The sequence below is a fragment of the Protopterus annectens genome, chromosome 8.part0 (genome assembly GCF_019279795.1).
Source record: "Protopterus annectens isolate FY-2018-M chromosome 8.part0, PAN1.0, whole genome shotgun sequence".
NCBI lineage: Eukaryota > Metazoa > Chordata > Ceratodontiformes > Protopteridae > Protopterus > Protopterus annectens.
This window is the reverse complement of record NC_056741.1, coordinates 277,452,636-277,472,267: the sequence shown is the minus strand read 5'-3', so window position 1 is coordinate 277,472,267 and position 19,632 is coordinate 277,452,636. Positions and strand designations below refer to the sequence as shown.

The window sequence follows — 19,632 nt, the reverse complement described above, 5'->3', positions numbered from 1 at the left end:
ATACACAAAGTGTGGGCACTGGGTATATGCCCACACCTGACATTTTCTGAACTCAGCTGGGCCTTTCTCTGCCATAGTTAGAAAAGGTAAAGCACAGTACACACACTACTTAATAAAAACAGTAAACTCTGTTTTTTCTATGTTATTATTTTAAAGGAAATAAAGGTATGGAAAGAACAGAGAAATACCAATAATGGTAATAAGACGTTACACTAAATGTAGAAGCACAGAAAAGGAATACTTGCAATAGTATTGAAGGGTACAAAATGTATAGAATTAAGAAAGTATTACATAGAGATAATATCAAGTGGAGTCACTGCAGTGACTCTACTTGATAGAGGCACTGGGAACCAACGTCAAGCGGCACAATGCCAGGGCATATCTATGGGCTAGGCTTGTAAAGGCTCCAGGGCCATTAGCCTACTACACACCTATGAAGCTATATGAAGGCGAAAATGGGTAAGGGATAGAAAGAACCTGAGAAAAATAAGATTTTACAGAAAAACTCCACCTTAGAACTAAAACAAAATCTATTCTTTCACTCTGTTTTCCAAGTTATTTTAATATCTCAAAATCACTCTGACTGCTTTTTATAGAATTTTAATATGTTTTCTGCAAAATGGCTGTCAATGGGGCTCGACTTATCAACTTGATCTTATTTAGTTCATAGGTTCATAGGTTCATACTAGGCTATCTGCCCTAGGGCATTTATAAGCCTAGCCAGAGTGTGTGTGGCTTTCACCACCCCTTAGGATGAGAATACTATACCCATTAGTTTGCTGTGCCTCTGTCCAGCAGTGATACAGAGATGATTCCTGGGGTAAACCTACGATCTCCCATCCACACGTCAAGATTTCTCTTGAACAGAGTCAGTGAGGGGCTCTGCCTCACATGGACTGGGATTCTGTTCCATAGTGTAGGAGTCTCTGGGTGATGAATCTGTCCCTCCAGCATGTCCTATTTATATCTGTGTTGAGGTTTAAGTCTCTTGCTCTCGTGGCTCTGGTGGATTTGGATTTTTGAGGTGGAGCATGTCCATTAATTCCGGGTTGGACATGGCCTTGTATGTCAGGCACAGATCACCTCTGAGCAGACGGTATGCGACTGAATAGAGCTGGAATTTCTTCAGTCGGGCATCGTTATGACATATGTTTGAGCCCCTTTATCCTTTTGGTGAGGAACTTTAGGGGTCTTTCCAACTGCTGCAGGTGTCGGGTAAGGTACATTCGAATGGGGCGTTGTACTCAATCATTGGTCTGATAAGTGAAGAGTACAGGGGTACAATGACCTCTCCTGATCTGGATGTGAATCCCTTCATGATCAGGTGGGCAATGTAGAAGGTCTTCCTAACCACTTTGGCAATGTGAGTGTCAAAAGAGAGGTTACTGTCAACTTGGGTCCCCAGGTCCCTGATAACTTCTTCCGTGTTTAATGGATTACCACCTATGTGGTAATTAGGGTTACCTTGTTTTTCCCAAAGGGTATGACTATACATTTTTGGCATTTAGCTTAAGGCCATGGCTCTGGCACCAGTTATCCATTTCTATGAGACCTCTCTGGAGGATGTCTGTGTCTGATGGAGTGTCAATTATGGTGCCCAGTTTGCAGTCATCTGCAAATTTTGTCAGCCACAATCCCCTATGTTTGCCTGCACTTCAGACAAATAAATGCCGAACAAGAGGGGGCCCAGGACTGAGCCCTGTGGGACACCGCTCGTGACCGGCTTAGAGTCTGACATGGCACCAGCAACTCTAACCCTGTGTGTTCTGTCCTTGAGCCAGTTTGCAACCCATCTTGTGACATATGGGTTTACATCTAAGCTGGTGAGCTTTTCTATGATGCCCGAGTGGGGGTATTGTGTCGAACGCTTTTGCTAGGTCAAGGTAGGCTGTGTGAACTGCCTTACCCTCATCAATGGCCTTAGTGACTGTAAAAAGTCGACCAAGTTCAAGAAGCAGGATCTGCCCTTGACAAAGCCAAATTGGGTAGGATCCAGTGTCTGTAGGTCCCCAATGTCTTTATTTAGGAGTTCCATTATGATCCTCTCCATAGCTTTGCAGACAAGGCTCGTCAAGCTTATGGGGCGGTAATTTCCAGGGTCCGTAGAAGCACCGCCTTTGTGGAGTGGGACCACAGTTGCCATACGCCATTCTTTGGGTACGTATCCTGTAGTAAGGCTAAGATTAAACAGCAGCCTTATGTGTGGGTTTAGTTCCTCATTGAGTTCGTGTAGCACACAGCCGGGGACACCGTCCGGTCCCATTGATGCTGTGTTTTTTGCTTTAGAGAGAGCAGCTCTCACCTGGGCATCTGAGATTTTTGGGAGGCTAGACTCTGGTGGGATAGATATTTCTCCTTTTGGGGGAGGGAGGGAGAAATTTGCACTGAACCTGTCTGCCAGTATGTTGGCAATGTCTGTGGGTTCAGTGATTTTTATCATTTTGGACTAATTCTGAGCATATCTGGGAGTTTCCACCCAGGTTTCTAACATAGCTAAAGAAGGCTTTATGATTGTCTTTTGTGTCATTAGCGATTTTTCTCTCAAAGTTGGCCTTGGATGATTTTATGAGTGATCGTAGTTTTTTGCTAGTATTGATCAGAGATGCCTTCCCTTTTAGGGATTTTGCTCAGTCATGTAGTAGCTTTCTCCTCTTGTTGTAGAGTTTGTTTATGGCTGGGGTCCACCAGACCGGGCGCCTGCCTTTGGTGGAAAGGGTCTTGATTTTATTAGGGATTGCTTGATCCATACATTCCTGGAGGTGCTCGTAGAAGGCATTTGTAAGGGTTTCAGCAGCGTGGGTTGTGGTTTCCACTGGCTCGGGGCCTTGAAGGATACCACTCCAGTCTTAAGAAGTGTGAAGTTTGCTTTTGAGAAGTTCTTCACTGTGGTCTTTTGCTGGGGTGGGGTGGGATGTGGATCTCCAGTGAGATTAATTTATGGTCTGATCTCACCAATGAGGGATATACTTCCGGTGTGGAGCATTTTGTCCCCATGTTTGTGATGATCAGGTCTAGTATATTTTCTCCTCTTGTGAGAATGGTGACTAGTTGTTCCATAGCATTTGAGTTTATGAACTCGAGGAACCTTTGGGCTAGGGTGCTGGGGCTTGAGTAATGTTCCCAGTCTATGTTTGGGTAGTTGAAGTCACCCAATATGATGGTGTTTGTAGAGACATTCATACTCTCCAGTGTCTTCAGGAAGGCTGTGTGGGTTTCCTGAGTTTGAGAAGGTGGTCTGTAGCATGTTAGTTCAGGCCTTTCTCCTCTTTCACATAATCCATTTCAAGTCTGCTTATACGAGTCATGCTAGATATAAGGAAGTAGTTGTGTATTCCCATTCCATTGACATATAATGGGATTAGTGCCAGTCACTGTCATGTTATATACTGTCTGTGACAGGACTGCTGCTTTTATTTTTTGAATGGTCTTCATTTGTGTGTGTGTGTGTGTGTGTGTGTGTGTCTCTCTCTCTCAGGGCTTGTTTTACAATACACTAACGAATTATACAGCTGCAACCGGAACAGCTGCTAAACTGTAGGCCTTTGTTCAAAGTATCTCTTTGTAGTCCAAGATGAATTGACAGCCCCTCCCCCTACACTTTGGTAAATGTGGCAATATTTTACAAGAATTACAAGAAAAAAATATTTTCTGACTTTTATCCAAATGTCACAGACATCTCTGATACTGCATTCAAGTCATCTTAAAATGTATAGTATAAACAACAAACATTTAAAGTTTAAAGATTAGCATTTCAATACTGTGATGCCACTTATGTAAATTTGTCAAAAGAGATGACAACTGCCATTGAACCATTGACTGATCTAACTGCTCTCTTTTGTAATGAAAGACATGGCTACACTGTAAGCAGCTGTGAATCAGTTCCAAGTTCTCTTTCTTTCTGCAGTAAAGACAATGGAAACAGTTTCACATCTCTCTGTCTTGTTTACAGCAGCCTGAGCTCCTGACTACAAATTTCTCTGCGTCAGTGGTATGTCATACAAGTGTAGACAAATTCCTCTGCAATTTATGTGAGAAATTAAGCTTAAAAAAATGAACAAAAACTGAGATCAGATCTTTTAGAATGTTTCCACAACACATCCACTTATGTCACATAAAAAGTAAGCCATTGACTGTGCAAATAAAATGTTAACATAAAACTAAATGGGCATTCCTTTGCTAATTTACAAAATTCTTCATTTTTCAAAGGACTAGTAGTCTTTAAGACAAACCTGTAATCTGCAAGTGCATGCTTTATCTTCTGTTTTTATACATCCTGCACAATAATATCCGTGAGGTGTGAGTTGAGGTGAAGAACATAGCCAGAGAAACATGTACAATTTCAACATAAATCAATGCAGTACCTCAGAAAGAATTTCATAACATTTTGTAAGAATACTGCACCCCATCCTCCACACTTCCCAACATTTCACTAAATATATGGGCCTTTGGGGGTAAAAAATCCAATTTTATGCATTTATGGCATTCTGTATTGACTTTGTAAGTCCCTCTAAGCTAGTGGCTTCTTTTTAGGAAAGACATGAGGTAGCATTCCTAGTACTAGGGGAAATTTGACCAGGGTAATCAGGGAACTTCCCCTACCCTTTTTGATAAGTGTCATGGACCTTTTACACCCACCTCAGCTACCACCAAACCCCTGCAGACAGGACCTCGATTTAACATCTCATCCAAAGGAGAACGGAGAAGGTACAAAGGACTTCACATTACATTACACTACACTACACACAAAAATGAGAAACTGTTCAATGACTGACCAGACAGCACCACAAGACACACTGTCACAATATTCCCAGTTAATGAACACTAGCAACAGCAATAAAGAACACTACTGTTAACTAGATTATTAAATAAAATGCATCACATCATTTAGGTTCATAGGTTTATACTAATCCAGCAGTATGCCAGCCATCGTAGGCTTATCTACCAATGCTATGAAGGAACCACCCCTGAAGGTGAACTAACAATTCAATAGACAACAGCAGGGGCCAAGTTTAATTTAGGAGATACACACAGAATGTTTGATTATCTTATATCATGTTAGGAGGAAAAGAGAAGCAGAAAAAGAACAGTGATGACAGATGTGATATTACTTATTTTGTCATAGTTAAAATTGTACGCAATGACTCCTAGGATGAATTTATGCAATCCCATCCTTTCATCTCACTGAAGTTTGAATGCTTCTTGGTTTAATATTGCTTAATGTGTATGGAAAGCTTGCTCTGTATGTGAGGGAGGCACTGGATGATTAGCTCAACCCTGAATCTGGGTTTATAGACAGTATAAAACAAGGTTTTCTGAAAGCATATTAACTGACCAGTTTTTCTTTTCATGAGAAACTGACACTATAGCAAGTAATGTTTGCCTGAGCTTGGAAGAAAGGTACACGCCACATGACAGGTGTCTACAGGCCATAGAAAATAAGGAGAGGGTATTTAGTGTACTCCCAAAGTGTTTCTTTTTTTTTTAAACCTTGGGTTTTTTTGGTTATTCCAGTTGGGAAGAGTCTTTTAATTTTTTTTTTTAAGAGCTGTACATGCCAGAGCATCTTTTGTGTGTAGGCATGTATGAATGGGCGTGCCTTCATTGAAGGTTGTGCGTCAGGGCTGGTAACTCGGCATGTAAAAATCCACAACCAAACATCAGCGGACCGGAGTTCCGCTGTGGCAACCCCTAACCGGGATAAGCTGAAAGACAACAACATGGCAGATGTAGAACTATATTCTATGGTGGGAAAATATGGGCACAGTAAAGGGAAATTAGGACGGATTGGGATCTGGACTAGAATCCATTACAGATGTTATGAAAGAGGTAGCATTTTTTTCTGAAAATATTGCAGATGCATTGATTTAAGAACAGCTCGTTGTCTATGCCATTTCTTAACTATTTAGATCATGGTGTCAGTCTAAAGATGAGCTCCATTTACGTTAACACTGTGCCTGAGCACTAGTTTTCACCATAGATTATTTTAATACCTTTTTCTACATTTAGGGTAAGCCCGTGACTAGGACAGTTATTAGTGTAATTAAGGCTTTGTTAGAGTATTACAGTCAATGAGGGGGAAGTGCCTAGCTTGATGTCATCTCTGAATTTAGTCAGTTAAAAGGTTATTAGCTTTTTCTGTACTTCAGAAAAAAAAATTACAAATGGAAAAGAGCCTTCGGCAGAATCTTGAAGAATGCCACTAGTTATTGATTATATACTTTTTCCTTTTCTGAAGAGGGTACTATTTATTCTGATCCAATGTGTTCTATTTGATAGTCAGACAGCAATCCAGTGAAAAAATGGGTTGGTACCCAGTTGGGTAAGCTTATTTATTATACCAAAGTGGGGAATGTTCATAGGTTCATACTAGGCTATCTGCCCGAGGGCATTTACAAGCCTAGCCCATCGTTTTGTGGCCACCCCACCCTTTAGTATGGGGGGAATTATACCATTTGCTTTGCCTCTGTCGAGCAGTGACTGCTGCGTATCCCTGGGGTATATCTGGGTATATCCATTATCCAATCCCGATCTTCTGAACAAGGCCAGCGAAGGCCACTGTAGGTTTGTTCCCCTCATTTTGTTCCATTTTGTAGGAGTCTTTAGGTGATGAATCTGTGCCCTCAGGTTAGCCCGCCCCACGTCTTGTGTCTATCGCCTTGTCTCTCCTTTGTGTCTCTGCCTTTGTTTGATTTTGAGATCTAGCATATTCATTTGATCTGGTTTTGTATACAAGGCAGTTTAGATTACCTCTGAGCAGTAAAGGAAAGAGGTCACCCTGAGTTAGTTGTATTTCAATACAGCTGAGATTTCAGATTTTGAGACTGATCCTTTTTTGCCTGAAGACCTGCTGCCTCCAGCTGCTGCAAGTTTGGTCCAGGACCAATCAGTATGGGGCATTGTAGATTCATCATTAATGGTGATGAGTACTCTGATGGGTGAGACCTTGACCTGATTGAGATGAGATTCTCATCTTGATGTAGATGTCTTCTTCTAACTTTGGGCACTGTAGCTAGGTGAAGGTCTGTCTAACTACTTTCATCAACCTGGGTCCCCTATGACCCTCCTATAAACCTGGTCCCCCAGGCTCTATTTATTGCCTAGCTTGTAGGTGTAGGGGTAACCTTGTTTTTCCGGGCGGGTATGACTTTTGCATTTTGGGCAAGTTTTTGGCATTTAACTTCTGGCACTGGCTCTGGCACCAGTTGACTATATCCGCTTCTGTGTCTGATGTACTGTGATTTCTACTGTGGATTGCTCTACTCTCATTGTGTTGCTTTGTTGTCCCTGACTTGTTTGTCATAACCCTCCTGTGTCGTTTGCTTGTACTAAAAAAAAACAAGAGAGACCCAGGACTGAGGGACCGGGACTTGTGACAGGCTTGTGTGTTTGAGTCTGACAGCAACTCTGACACCTGTGGTGGTTCTGTCACTAGCCCAGTTTGCAACCCATCTGTGGATGTGGGGTTTACATTTAAGCTGATGAGTTTTTCAATGATACCCGACTGGGGTGGGTATCTAAGGCCTTAGCCAGATCGAGGGAGTGGACTGCGACTGCCTTTTCCTCATCAATGGCTTTGTGACTGAAAAAAAAAAAGTCACCCCAAAAAAAAGGCATGATCTGCCTTTGACAGCCAAAAACTGGGTTGGAAAAGTCTGCAAATCCCTATGTCTTTATTTATGAGGGTCCATTATGATCCTCTCCATGGCTTTGCAGAGGTATAGATATCTTTGGGGGGGGGGGGGGGGGTGCACTGAACCTGTCTGCCAGGATGTTGGCAATGTCTGTAGGATCAGTAATCTTCACATCATTTTGAACTAGTTCTGAGCATATCTGGGAGTTTCATCTTGTAGTCCCTTTTGTTTGTGAGTTTGAGTTATGGCTGGGGTCCACCCCACTGGACGCGCGCCTTGGTTGGTACAGAGAGTTTGTTTTTGCTTGGGATTGCCTTATCCATGCAGGGGCCTTAAAGGAGACCTACACACTAGAAGTTAGTGAAGTCGCTTTTGGCTTTTAAGTTCTTTACTTTTTTATTTCAGGTGGGGGGTGGATGAGGACCTCCCAGCAAGATTAGTTGTGATCTGATCTCACCAGTGGGGGTATATAAGTGTTGAACATTGTGTGTGCCCATGTTCGTGATGATGAGATCAAGTATGTTATCTCCTACTAGTGTTCCATGGCATTTGAGTTTATGAATTCCAGGAACTTTGTACCTGTTGAGAGACCTTATGCTATGTGATGGTCGACAGGCAGCTTACTACCCGACTCTCCCCTTACTCAGTCTGACCTCGACGTGGACGTGGTCTGGTGAGCGTATGGCAGTGGAGTGTGACTCTGGTGTTGTGTTTATGTTTGGCCTGTGACTGTTTGACACCTGACTGTGCTGTGACTTGTTGCATGTGTTGTGTGTCTGTGTTGTGTTTGTTTGTGGTGTGGCTTTGGTGTTCTCTGCTGTTTTGGTAGATTTTGATCAGATTCTGAGTTTGTATTTCTGTTGTGGCTTTGTGTGTTTGATTTTGTGTGAAGTGTTTGTGATTGTAATGGTAATGTGTGTGTGTGTGTGGTCCCTCCTTCTCCTCCCTGACTGGTCTTGCCAGTCCTATGTTGAGAGAGAGCAGCCTCCAGCCTCCCCGTTATAGTTGCATCTCCTCGATGTATTTGTGTTTGTGTGAGGGAGGAGAGAGGGTTGTTCAGTACATGAGGCAATTGTAATTGCCTCTCAATATTCCCAGGTTCACCAGCTGAGCAGGAGAGGACACTAGCAACGATCCCCCGACATGCTAGAAGGATAGACAAAGGGGTCAGTACTCGTCAAGGTAATAAGTACGTATCCAGGTAATGTATTAGGTTTAACAGATAGAGAATAGAACAGATAGTTAGAGTATTATAGGATGTTATAGGATTTGAGATGTAGTAGTAGTATAGGGTAGTAGAGGTTTAGAAAAGTTGAAAAGAAAATTTGAAGAGTGGGTTTTAGGAGAAGTTTATACAGTCTCCGAATAGTTTAAACCTGCCTAAGTTGGTGTAGCACAGTGCAACAGTGGCAGCTCAGCAAGTCAAAGTAGCGTGCTTTATAGGGGGCTGGAAAAAGATGAAATGAAACAAAAAATAAACTACAAGTTAGTTAGTTACTGCTTTACCACCCTCAGAAGACAAACAGCCAGCTCTACTCTCCCTCAGTGAGTAAAGTAAAGAAACCCTTGACCAAACAAAAAAATGGAAAGAAAAAAGGAAAACAGAGAAAAAGCCCATCAGCAAAAAGCAATATCTGGAACAAACAAACTATTAGAAAAGTATGGAAAACAAGAGTATTTTTTTTTGTAATCAAATTCCATATCCAAATCCACATGAGCAGTACTGACAGGATGATCTTTATGTAAAGTTTTGGTAACTTTTTCAAAGAAGCCCAAAAATGTAAGAAGGCACCAACTATTCTAGACAAAGTCAAACTGTGATGGGGCTAGAGTCTGCAGATCTTGTAAGCCCTTATTGATTAGTTCTACAATAATTCATTCAATGACTTTACAAGTAAGACTAGTTTGACTGATGGGCCTACAGTTAATTGGCTCAGTAGAGGGGGCACCCTTTTGAATGGGCATGATTACAGCATTTCTCCATTCTTCAGGTATACATCCTGTGAAAAGGCTTTAACTGAAGATGTTATACCAACTGGACCAAGCACATAACCAATACTAACTACAAAACAACAATTAAGACAAACTATAAAAGAACAACATTTAATAAATGCGCTTTTGTCTACAATAATACCATAGATGACTTCTGAAAAACAGAACACATTAAGACATTAAAATAACCTAGTAAAATAATATGATGAATCACATGACACCTTAAAAACATCCATTATTAAAAACTTCCTGTGATTTTAAAAAAACAAAAGGTATAGAAATAAAAAAAAAAAAAAAAAACATAAATAATTATAATTTAATTTTGAATACCTTTAGGAAACATTTGATATTAATCATTCAGGTGAGTCATGGATTCTTATCTACATGGCTGTAAAAACAGTTGGCATCTACTTTCTCTATTTTTAAGCCTGATGGTGTAATTACCCCTCCTTTACATTACTATCCTCATGATCAACCACAAAAAATAAAAAAAATAAATAAAATGTCTGTACAAGGCATGGTAATTTTTTTATTTTTATAGCATAAATGTGCTCTACTGTTCTTTCCTTCAACGTTCTACTGTCAACCACACACAAGTAGTACAAATGGAGCACACCTCAACACCAACCAACCCTTTTGATTTATGCTTGTAATGTGTCATTGCTCCGACGGTTCAAACGAAGTACTGTAAATTCAGGGCAGATCCCTCATATATAAACATACAAAATGTTACAATCCCTATCTTTATAAGTAACCTTTACAGTGCCTTACTTTCACAGAATCATTGTCAGTTGTCATAAATGGGTTTTTGTAAATCGACCATATTGCATAGTACAATCAAATTCCGATTACTTGTAGCCTAAAAGATATATTAAACAAAAGTTGGAAGATCCTGGTGGATAATCAATTTAATAAAAGTGGTAGGTAAAAAAATCTTATTTAGGGTATAAAAGGACTTTTTTACAGTTTTTTTGTTGGCACACACTACCACTTTTATACCTAGATAACTAACCATGAAATTTAAAGGTACATTATTATTTGCAAGTCAGAATGTTTGGATTATGTCACTGTGTGCTCCACTTGTAGTGCTTATTGTCAGAATGATAACAGGAATGTTAAAGGAAAGAATAGTTAGCATTCCTTACTAATCTGGTTAATTATTTTTTTTAATAAGCTGGAAAGGGGCAAGATTTATATAAGGCTAAAAACTTATGTTTTTTTGTTATACAGTTTGTTAATTCTGATATCCCACTAGATTGGATGTTTGATTTATTTAAACAGTAGATTGGATGTTTGATTTATTTAAACAGCAGCAGGGGCAGTTTTCTCTATACGTGATTTAATAGGTCATAACAATACTAGGGTACTAATGTTGAGGGATTTGGGGAGAACCCCCATCAGCAACACCTCTCATGAATTCTGTCCCATATCCATTCTCTCTCCAGTAACCTTGACACTGGAAACTAGTTTACAAACAGCTACGAACTAGTATGGGATGCGGAATGATCCAAAACATAGTTTATGTAGCAGGTACAACACTTTAATAGTCTTCAGAGTTATAGACAAAATAATCATCTCAACAGAGAGGGGTTGGCTAACTGTTATCTTTATTGACCTTTGAAAGTGTGGATCAAAATTCTGCTAAAAATGGACTCTTGGTTCAGAGTGATATCTCTAACAAAAGCTTCTTAGTGCAGAAAAGTAACAACTCCACCAACAGAGGCAAACTGTTTGCAGCATGCAATATTACGGCTTACTCTACTCTCTCCTTTTCATTAATATCCAGCATCTCCCCAGCCAACTTAGTCTTTATGCAGATGACAATTTACTGCACAGAAATGGCACCTCTACTTCAGCTATTCAATCTGACCTACAAAAGGACATTTTCCAGTCTGTAACAACAGTTTAGAAGGAACCTACTACTGTTAAAAAGCCCATAAAACTGCAAGCACGGCTCAGAAGAAACTCTCAAAAAGTCTATCCTCCAGTTAATATTCCAATAGGGAACCTAATCTATATCATAAAGTTATAGATATCTCAACCTAACCTTAGTCCAGCCCTTATATTTAAGGCACACAAGTCAAAGGTAACAGCTTCTCTACAGCTAGCCACCTTGCAAAGGAAGCAAGACTGGCTCTTACTAAGAACTTCTTCACATGTAGATTCAACTATGATCTTCCAATAACCCCTCTCAATAAAATCTGTGAAAAAAAAAAATACAAAATTCAAACCACTAACTGAACTTGCAGATTCATCAATCTCCCCAGTTACAGCATCACGACATAACCCTACAGAAGGCTAAGTGGCTGCCTGTCACAGCCCATTTCACTCTATTATCATCTACTCTGACCTTCACTAATAAGTTCTGCCTCTCTCTGGGGGAGCAAGTTAAAAATTACCTCCATCATGTCAAACACAGGCAAAGCAATGATAAACACACCCTTGGGACTTGCAGGAGGAGAACAAAAAGTTTCAGTAAAGTCCTCCATACCAACTGGAACCACCTACCTATGGAAATTAGCTGATAAAATATACATAGTTCAAAAAAAGAACTGGTGGAATAACTTAGTGACTCAAACAAATGTGCTTATTTAAATCTTAATACTATTTTGTACCTGTGTAAATACTTTGTGCTTCTATACCCATGTCATGGCTGCAGAGGATCTAAAGACCAGTTCATTTACCAAGTTACTAAGGCATAAAATAAAATATTTTTTAATTTTTTTTTTTGGATAACTGGTTGATAAAATGTAATACATTGGTTTTGTTGAAATCTCTGAATTTAGGTGAATTACTGGAACTTAGGAAGCTGGTCTTAACTCAGAAGGGGAGAACTAAGCAGTCTAATTAAACTAGAGAAGGAAGTATTTGTTGGGCAGAGCAGCGGATTGAGGAGTTAAGTAAGACAAGACCTACAAGATGGCAGACAGTAACTATTTGGTCCAAGGACTGGGAGTGGAGGACATACAAGAATGGCCAAGCAAAGCAACTGGTGGAAGCGTTGGAGAACCAGTTAATATTTGGGCAACTGCAATCTCCTAATAAAAAGGTGCATGGCTTGATTTCCATTTGGACAAGGGGCATTTTCTAATTTGATGCGTTCCTCTGGGGACAAAGAAGAGGACTTGTAATTATGAAGAAAGTAAAAACCTGCTTTGCTGAGAATGATTTGGACCTGTTCTAAATCAACACTGAGGTAATTTGGAATGGAAACATGTTAAAACTAGATCTCTAATTAATATGACTATACCCCCACTACTATTAGTGACCCAAAGAATGGCAGACAGTGAAGTGCAGAACAAGTGTGCTTTCTGTGGACTAGAACCAAATTTCAGTAACTATGCAGACAGGTATGCCCACCAGGTAAAGTTAAGTTTTCAAACAAGACATTTTGCCTCTGAGGCTTCTTGTTCATTTTGCCTAAAAATATATTAAGAGGGTAGAAAATATTTTTACCAATATGCAAAAGACCTAAAAGAAAGAGCAGGTACAGCCTGTTCCCGGAAAAGCAGGAAGGTCTGCCTATCGTATTTTCACAAGTTGTCACAAACTGGATCCTTCTAGAATGGCTACAGAAATGTTATCAAGCATTGAAATTTATCATGAGTAATTTGTATTTAGGCATCATTCCAGTTGAGGGCAGAATGCTTCTCAGTACAAGACACTAGTCCCAAGAATGTTTTTCTGTATCTCCTCCAAGGAGGACTACATATAATCTTTCACCCAAATACAAGCAATAATAAGGTCATACTCACATTTTAAATGTTCCATGGCCTGGAGGAACCTGGTGATGTTCTTAATCCTAGCACCAGAGTCACCCTGACTTTTGCCATTCCGGTGAATGGACAACCTCTAAGTTTAACAGAACTGTCAAAACCAGAACACTGCTGTTATTATCTTTTTTTACACATTCTCTGTCTGTCTTAAGGCCACTGGCTTTTTAGCTTGACTGCTTCCCAACAATATGTACTAATGCAAAAGTGATACAGACAGAAAGCTGGCACACCTGTAACGATAAGTTTTATGCTAGTAGGAGGCTGTATATGGCTAAAGTGCCTTCTCTTGCATTTTGGAAAACGTCTGTAGTTTTTTTTTTTTTTTTTAAATTACCTCAGTATATTGGCAAGATCGGAGACACCAGCCTCTAGACTGTACATGTAAATGCATCTCTCAAAGATAGTTAGGTAACAGTTCACAAACATAAGGCAACTGCTACCCTGCATCAGGATGCCTATGGAGATTAGGCTTCCAAGAAAACAGAATTAACAAACTATGGCTTACAGAGTAAGGCACTGGCTGAAAAGGATTGATGTAATAGTGGCAAGGTAACAGAAGGTTAGTCATTTAATTTGGATTTAGTAAAGCAGTGAATTACATAGGTGGACTGCTGCTGTAGTGGTACACTTAGTCCAATGAGGGAGTGAAATAAGGCTGGTGAAGGTGAGACATGAAATTATTACAAAAGTGGTGACTAGATAACAAAAGTGAAGTTATAATGAGGCAGTGGCAGGATTTAAAAATACAAAAAATAAATAAATAGTATCAAAAGTACAATCTAGCAGTAAGAGTAGCAGTTGATCGACGACAACAACTAGGATGACTTCAGGAAGCAAAACATCATACTGAGATGTGATGGCTGTAAAATAGCCACTAATTGAGCAATAACATAGATAAAAATTACATTACAAAAAAGGAACGTCTGCAACAGGGACACCTGAAAAAGGCGAAAGCAGTACATGGTCAACACGCGGACACTTACTAAATACTGTGAAAGCAAATAAACTAGAACAGTAAGTACTAAAACAGTGGTTGAATGGCTTTGTATTAGAACATTACCCCACCGCGATTTTTGCACAGGAATGGGTGGGGCCTACATGACTGACAGGGCTGAGGGGACAAGCCATGCAGATTATACAGTCTTATTCTTTCGGTTGCTCCTGCTAGGGGTCACCACAGCGGATCAACTGTTTCCATGTCTTCCTGTCCTCTGCATCTTGCTCTGTCACACCAACCACCTGCATGTTCTCTCTCACCACATCCATAAACCTTATCTTAGGCCTTCCTCTTTTCCTGTTACCTGGCAGCTTCATCCTTAGCATCTTTTTCCAGATATACTCTGCATCCCTCCTCAGCACATGTCCAAACCAACGTAATCTTGCCTCTCTGGCTTTGTCTCCAAACCTTCCAACCTGGGCTGACCATCTAATATACTTATGATATTCCTAATCCTGTCCATCCTCGTCACACCTAGTGCAAATCTTAACACCTTCAACTCTGCCACATCAAGCTCGGACTCCTACCTTTTTGTCAATGCCACTGTCTCCAACACATAACATAGCTGGTCTCACTACCCTCTTGTAGACCTTCCCTTTCACTTTTACTGGTACTTATCTGTCACAAATCACTCCTGACACTCTTCTCCACCCACTCCATCCTGTCTGTACTTTCTTCTTCACCTCTTTTCCACATTCACCATTACTCTGAACTGTTGATCCCAAGTATTTAAACTCATCCACCTTCGCCACCTTTACTCCCTGCATCTTCACCATTCTTCTATCCTCCCTCTCATTCACATACATACATTCTGTCTTCGTCCTGCTGACCTTCATTCCTTTTCTCTCTAGAACTTATATCCACCTCTCCAGGGTCTCCTCCACCTGCTCACTACTCTCACTACAGATCACAATGTCATCTGCAAACATCATAGTCCACAGGGACTCCTGTCTGATCTCGTCTGTCAACCTGTCCATCACCGTTGCAAATAAGAAAAGTTTCAGAGCTGATCCTTGATGTAATCCCACCTCCACCTTAAATGCATCCATCACTCCCACCGCAGACCTCACCACTGTCACACTACCATTGTACATATCCTGTACCACTCTTACATACTTCTCTGACACTCCCGACTTCCTCATACAATACTAAAACTCTTCTCTAGGCACCCTGTCATATGCTTTCTCTAAGTCCATAAAGACACAATGCAACTACTTTTGACCCTCTCTGTACTTCATCAACACTCTCAGAGCAAACACCGCATCTGTAGTGCTCTTTTCTGGCATGAAACCATCCTGCTGATCACTAATCATCACCTCCCTTCTTAACCTAGCTTCCATTACTCTTTCCCATAACTTCATGCTGTGACTGATCAATTTAATCCCTCTGTTGTTACTAGAGCTCTGCACATCACCCTTATACAGTGTCACGGTGAATATTTGTATAATAAAAGCTGTGGTAACTCTAAAGATAACATAAAAAAAGCATGAAGCCGGTGTTACAAACTGTAACACAGGTTTCATGCTTTTTTATGTTATCTTTAGAGTTATCACAGTTTTTAGAATACAATATGTAAAACAGAGCTTAAATAAAGTTATCCTCCTTTTCTATATTTGTAAGTGAACCGTTGAAACCACCGCATGTCCTGGGTATCTGACTTGCTTTGTCACTTTGTACTTAGTCTTAACCACATTACTGTGTTGTAGGGTAAGAAGCTGGTCAGAAGGGCAGTATGTACGCACTACCCACAAGTTCCCGTTTTGCACTCCGGACCCATAACCCGTGGACCCCCCAGCTTTCTTTGGTATAATGTTGTTGCTTCTGGAGTGGGGCACCCCACCTTTCTTTAAACATTTCTCTGGAGATAAAGCAACAAACAATATTCTAAGGCAGTGGGACAATAAATAAGACCACCCAGAAAGGTCGCCACCCGCACCTTTACAGAATAGGAATTTTAAGTCTGTGTAATAGTTTTTATACGTGCAGCATACTATGTGTTCGCACTCCTCCCCTTTAAAAAATTGCAAACTGGAAATCTTGGTACCCGCAAATAAGGGAGAAAAGGCTATGTATTGAAATAACGTTTAGCATACTCATCTGAGGATGGGTTCCCATGTTTATTCAAAGCACTTTTCAAAATAAACGTCATGAGCAAAGTGCTGGGTGGGGTTTGGGTGGTTCTTGCTACTGCGCTTCTGGTGGAGTAATGTTCTAATACAAAACACAAATGGCAGGCAGGTTTTTTTTTTCAAATACCCACATCAATAAAAAATATTTGAAGCTTTTACCAGAGATAGATCACTGATAAATACTTAACTTAAGTCGGGGGAGACCCACAACAAAGTAATGTGTAGTATCTGACAATCATACAGTAAACACAGAGAGAGAATACAATAGCAAAACATTTGTATATACAATATATACACCAGCAAAGTGGACAGTAAAATGTATACTGGTTGACAGGCAAACATTTACTACAAGAAATACTTCTTCTTTCGGCTGCTCCCGTTAAGGGTCACCACAGCAGATCAACTGTTTCCATTTCCTCCTGTCTTCTGCATCTTGCTCTGTCACACCAACCACCTGCATATCCTCTCTCACCACATCCATAAACCTTATCTTAGGCCTTCCTCTTTTCCTGTTACCTGGCAGCTTCATCCTTAGCATCTTTTTCCCAATATACTCTGCACCCCCCCCCCCCAGCACATGTCCAAACCAACGTAATCTTGCCTCTCTGGCTTTGTCTCCAAACCTTCCAACCTGGGCTGACCCTCTAATATACTCATTCCTAATCCTGTCCATCCTTGTCACACCCAGTGCAAATCTTAACATCTTCAACTCTGCCACATCAAGCTCCGACTCCTGCCATTTTGTCAATGCCACTGTCTTCAACCCGTATAACATAGCTGGTCTCTCTACCCTCTTGTAGACCTTCCCTTCCACTCTTACTGGTACTCGTCTGTCACAAATTACTCCTGACACACTTCTCCATCCACTCCATCCTGCCTGTACTCTCTTCTTCACCTCTCTTCCACACTCACCATTACTCTGAACTGTTGATCCCAAGTACTTAAACTCATTCACCTTCGCCACCTCTACTCCCTGCATCCTCACCATTCCTCTATCCTTCCTCTCATTCACACACATATATTCTGACTTAGTCCTGCTGACCTTCATTCCTCTTCTCTCTAGAGCATATCTCCACCTCTCCAGGGTCTCCTCCACCTGTTCCCTACTCTCACTACAGATCACAATGTCATCTGCAAACATCATAGTCCACAAGGACTCCTGTCTGATCTCGTCTGTCAACCTGTCCATCACCATTGCAAATAAGAAAGAGTTCAGAGCTGATCCTTGATGTAATCCCACCTCAAACGCATCCGTCACTCCCACCGCAGACCTCACCGCTGTCACACTACCCTCGTACATATCTTGTACCACTCTTACATACTTCTCTGACACTCCCGACTTCCTCATACAATACCACAACTCCTTTGTAGGCATCCTGTCATATGCTTTCTCTAAATCCACAAAGACACAATGCAACTCCTGACCTTCTCTGTACTTCTCCATCAACACTCTCACAGCAAACAAATACAATGTCCAGCAATTGTATATATAAATATGCAGCGAATTAAACAACAATGAATAAAACAATAAAGAATTAAACAATATCACCCACCCCATCCAACCACTACCTTTCTTTCCACTCCACTAACTACCTTGATTTAGCAAGCTCAGATGCTCATAAGCCTAGTACTTATTATACAGCAGAAACTTCTTATTGTAACATTTGTTAATGTCTGTTATGCACTTCACAGATAAAGATTCTAGTTATCTACTGATGTACTATGTTCTTAATCTGTAAATATGTTGTAAGTAATTGCTATGTAAATTGTTAATCGCTATGCAATCCAATATAACTACTGTCTGTTTATTTTAACTGTGGAGGTTTTCTTCTTGGGCCTCCGCTGAAAATGGACCTACGTCCAGTCGGACATTCCCGGTCAACAAATATAAATAAATAAATAAATAAATAATAATGAGAATACCAGGGTGGACAATCACACCATAAAGAAAACTGTAAACGCTACACACAACATCATGTTAGATGTCCCGAGAAAATACCCAGTTTGCAAATTATCATCCTTCCAGATGTCCAGAATGGGATACTCCTTATTCAAAAATGGCATTTTACAGCACAGACATACAAGTTTCATTTCAGTACATCATCAACGCAAGGACTCAAATTTAAACATCAATTGCTTCAAGGGGATTAGATTATAATAACCCACTCTTTTATCAATATAACATAGACAGAACCACAACCAAAATACAAATGCCGATTTTAAACACCCATCCAACGTTCATACACACAAGACACAAATTTTACCCCTCTTACCACAGGACGTTCTTTAAGTAATGATTAAATACTTTAAAAAAAACTTCACCTCCCGTCACCAGATATTACTACCCGATCAATGTACTGCATGAAGGTCTCATAAATCCAAACCAATGAAAGGTGAAGAACTACTTCCGCTAACTGCTACACGAAAAACGGTACCCTGGAAAACTCTTAAAACGGATAAAGTCAGGGAAAACGATTTCCGTTGTGTCACACGAAAAACGGCACTCCATCCTAAAATTCTGGCAACTGTTTGAGTTTATAAGAGTGTTATTTAAAATATCTCCCTATTTATGGGCCTTTGCTCCCAAATTATTTTAAGCTTTGTCTAGGTACTAAGAGGTCGAAAGCTCTGCACGTATCATTTGTGTTGTTATTCATACTCAAAGCATTAGACTGTTTTTATATCATATAATATAACAAAAAAACTGAGATTCAATGTGACACAAACATTCTATATTAAATTAGTGCTGTATACTTTATACTGCAAATAAAGGATTAGTTTTCAGGTGATGCAAGCAGTCTTGGAATGAAAAGAATTTTCTACTTGGCATATGTGTTAATCAGTATAAGGTAATAACCAAATAGGACTTCTACAAAAGGCTTATGTGTGAGCTATAAATTAAGTCCTGGTGAGCAAACTTTATTTCTGTAAATCATATTCTAATGTCTTTAATTTTCAGGGACTTCCTCAGATATTGGTTTAGATATTTCCTTCGCTGTCTACTTAAATGTATGATTTAATGACAGAACAAAGTATGAAACACAAATACAGAACAATGAAAATAGTAATAGTAAGCAAATGATACAAAAGATATAGATTAAGATTTG

The 19,632-nt window shown here is 40.1% G+C and overlaps 1 protein-coding gene across 6 annotated transcripts in view; it reads right to left on the bottom strand.

Annotated features, from left to right (window-relative positions):
* The window catches only part of GPATCH4 (G-patch domain containing 4), a 254,414-nt gene extending 235,460 nt beyond the window's left edge, over positions 1-18,954 (bottom strand). For 3 of the 6 annotated variants that reach the window (XM_044079770.1, XM_044079773.1, XM_044079775.1), the window contains exon 1: positions 18,848-18,954. The gene's annotated coding sequence lies outside the window, so the exon portion shown is untranslated. Of the gene's footprint in view, positions 1-18,798 lie in introns of all 6 variants that reach the window. The other 3 variants (XM_044079772.1, XM_044079771.1, XM_044079774.1) reach the window with 3 other exon arrangements.
* Between the last annotated feature and the right edge of the window lie 678 nt (positions 18,955-19,632).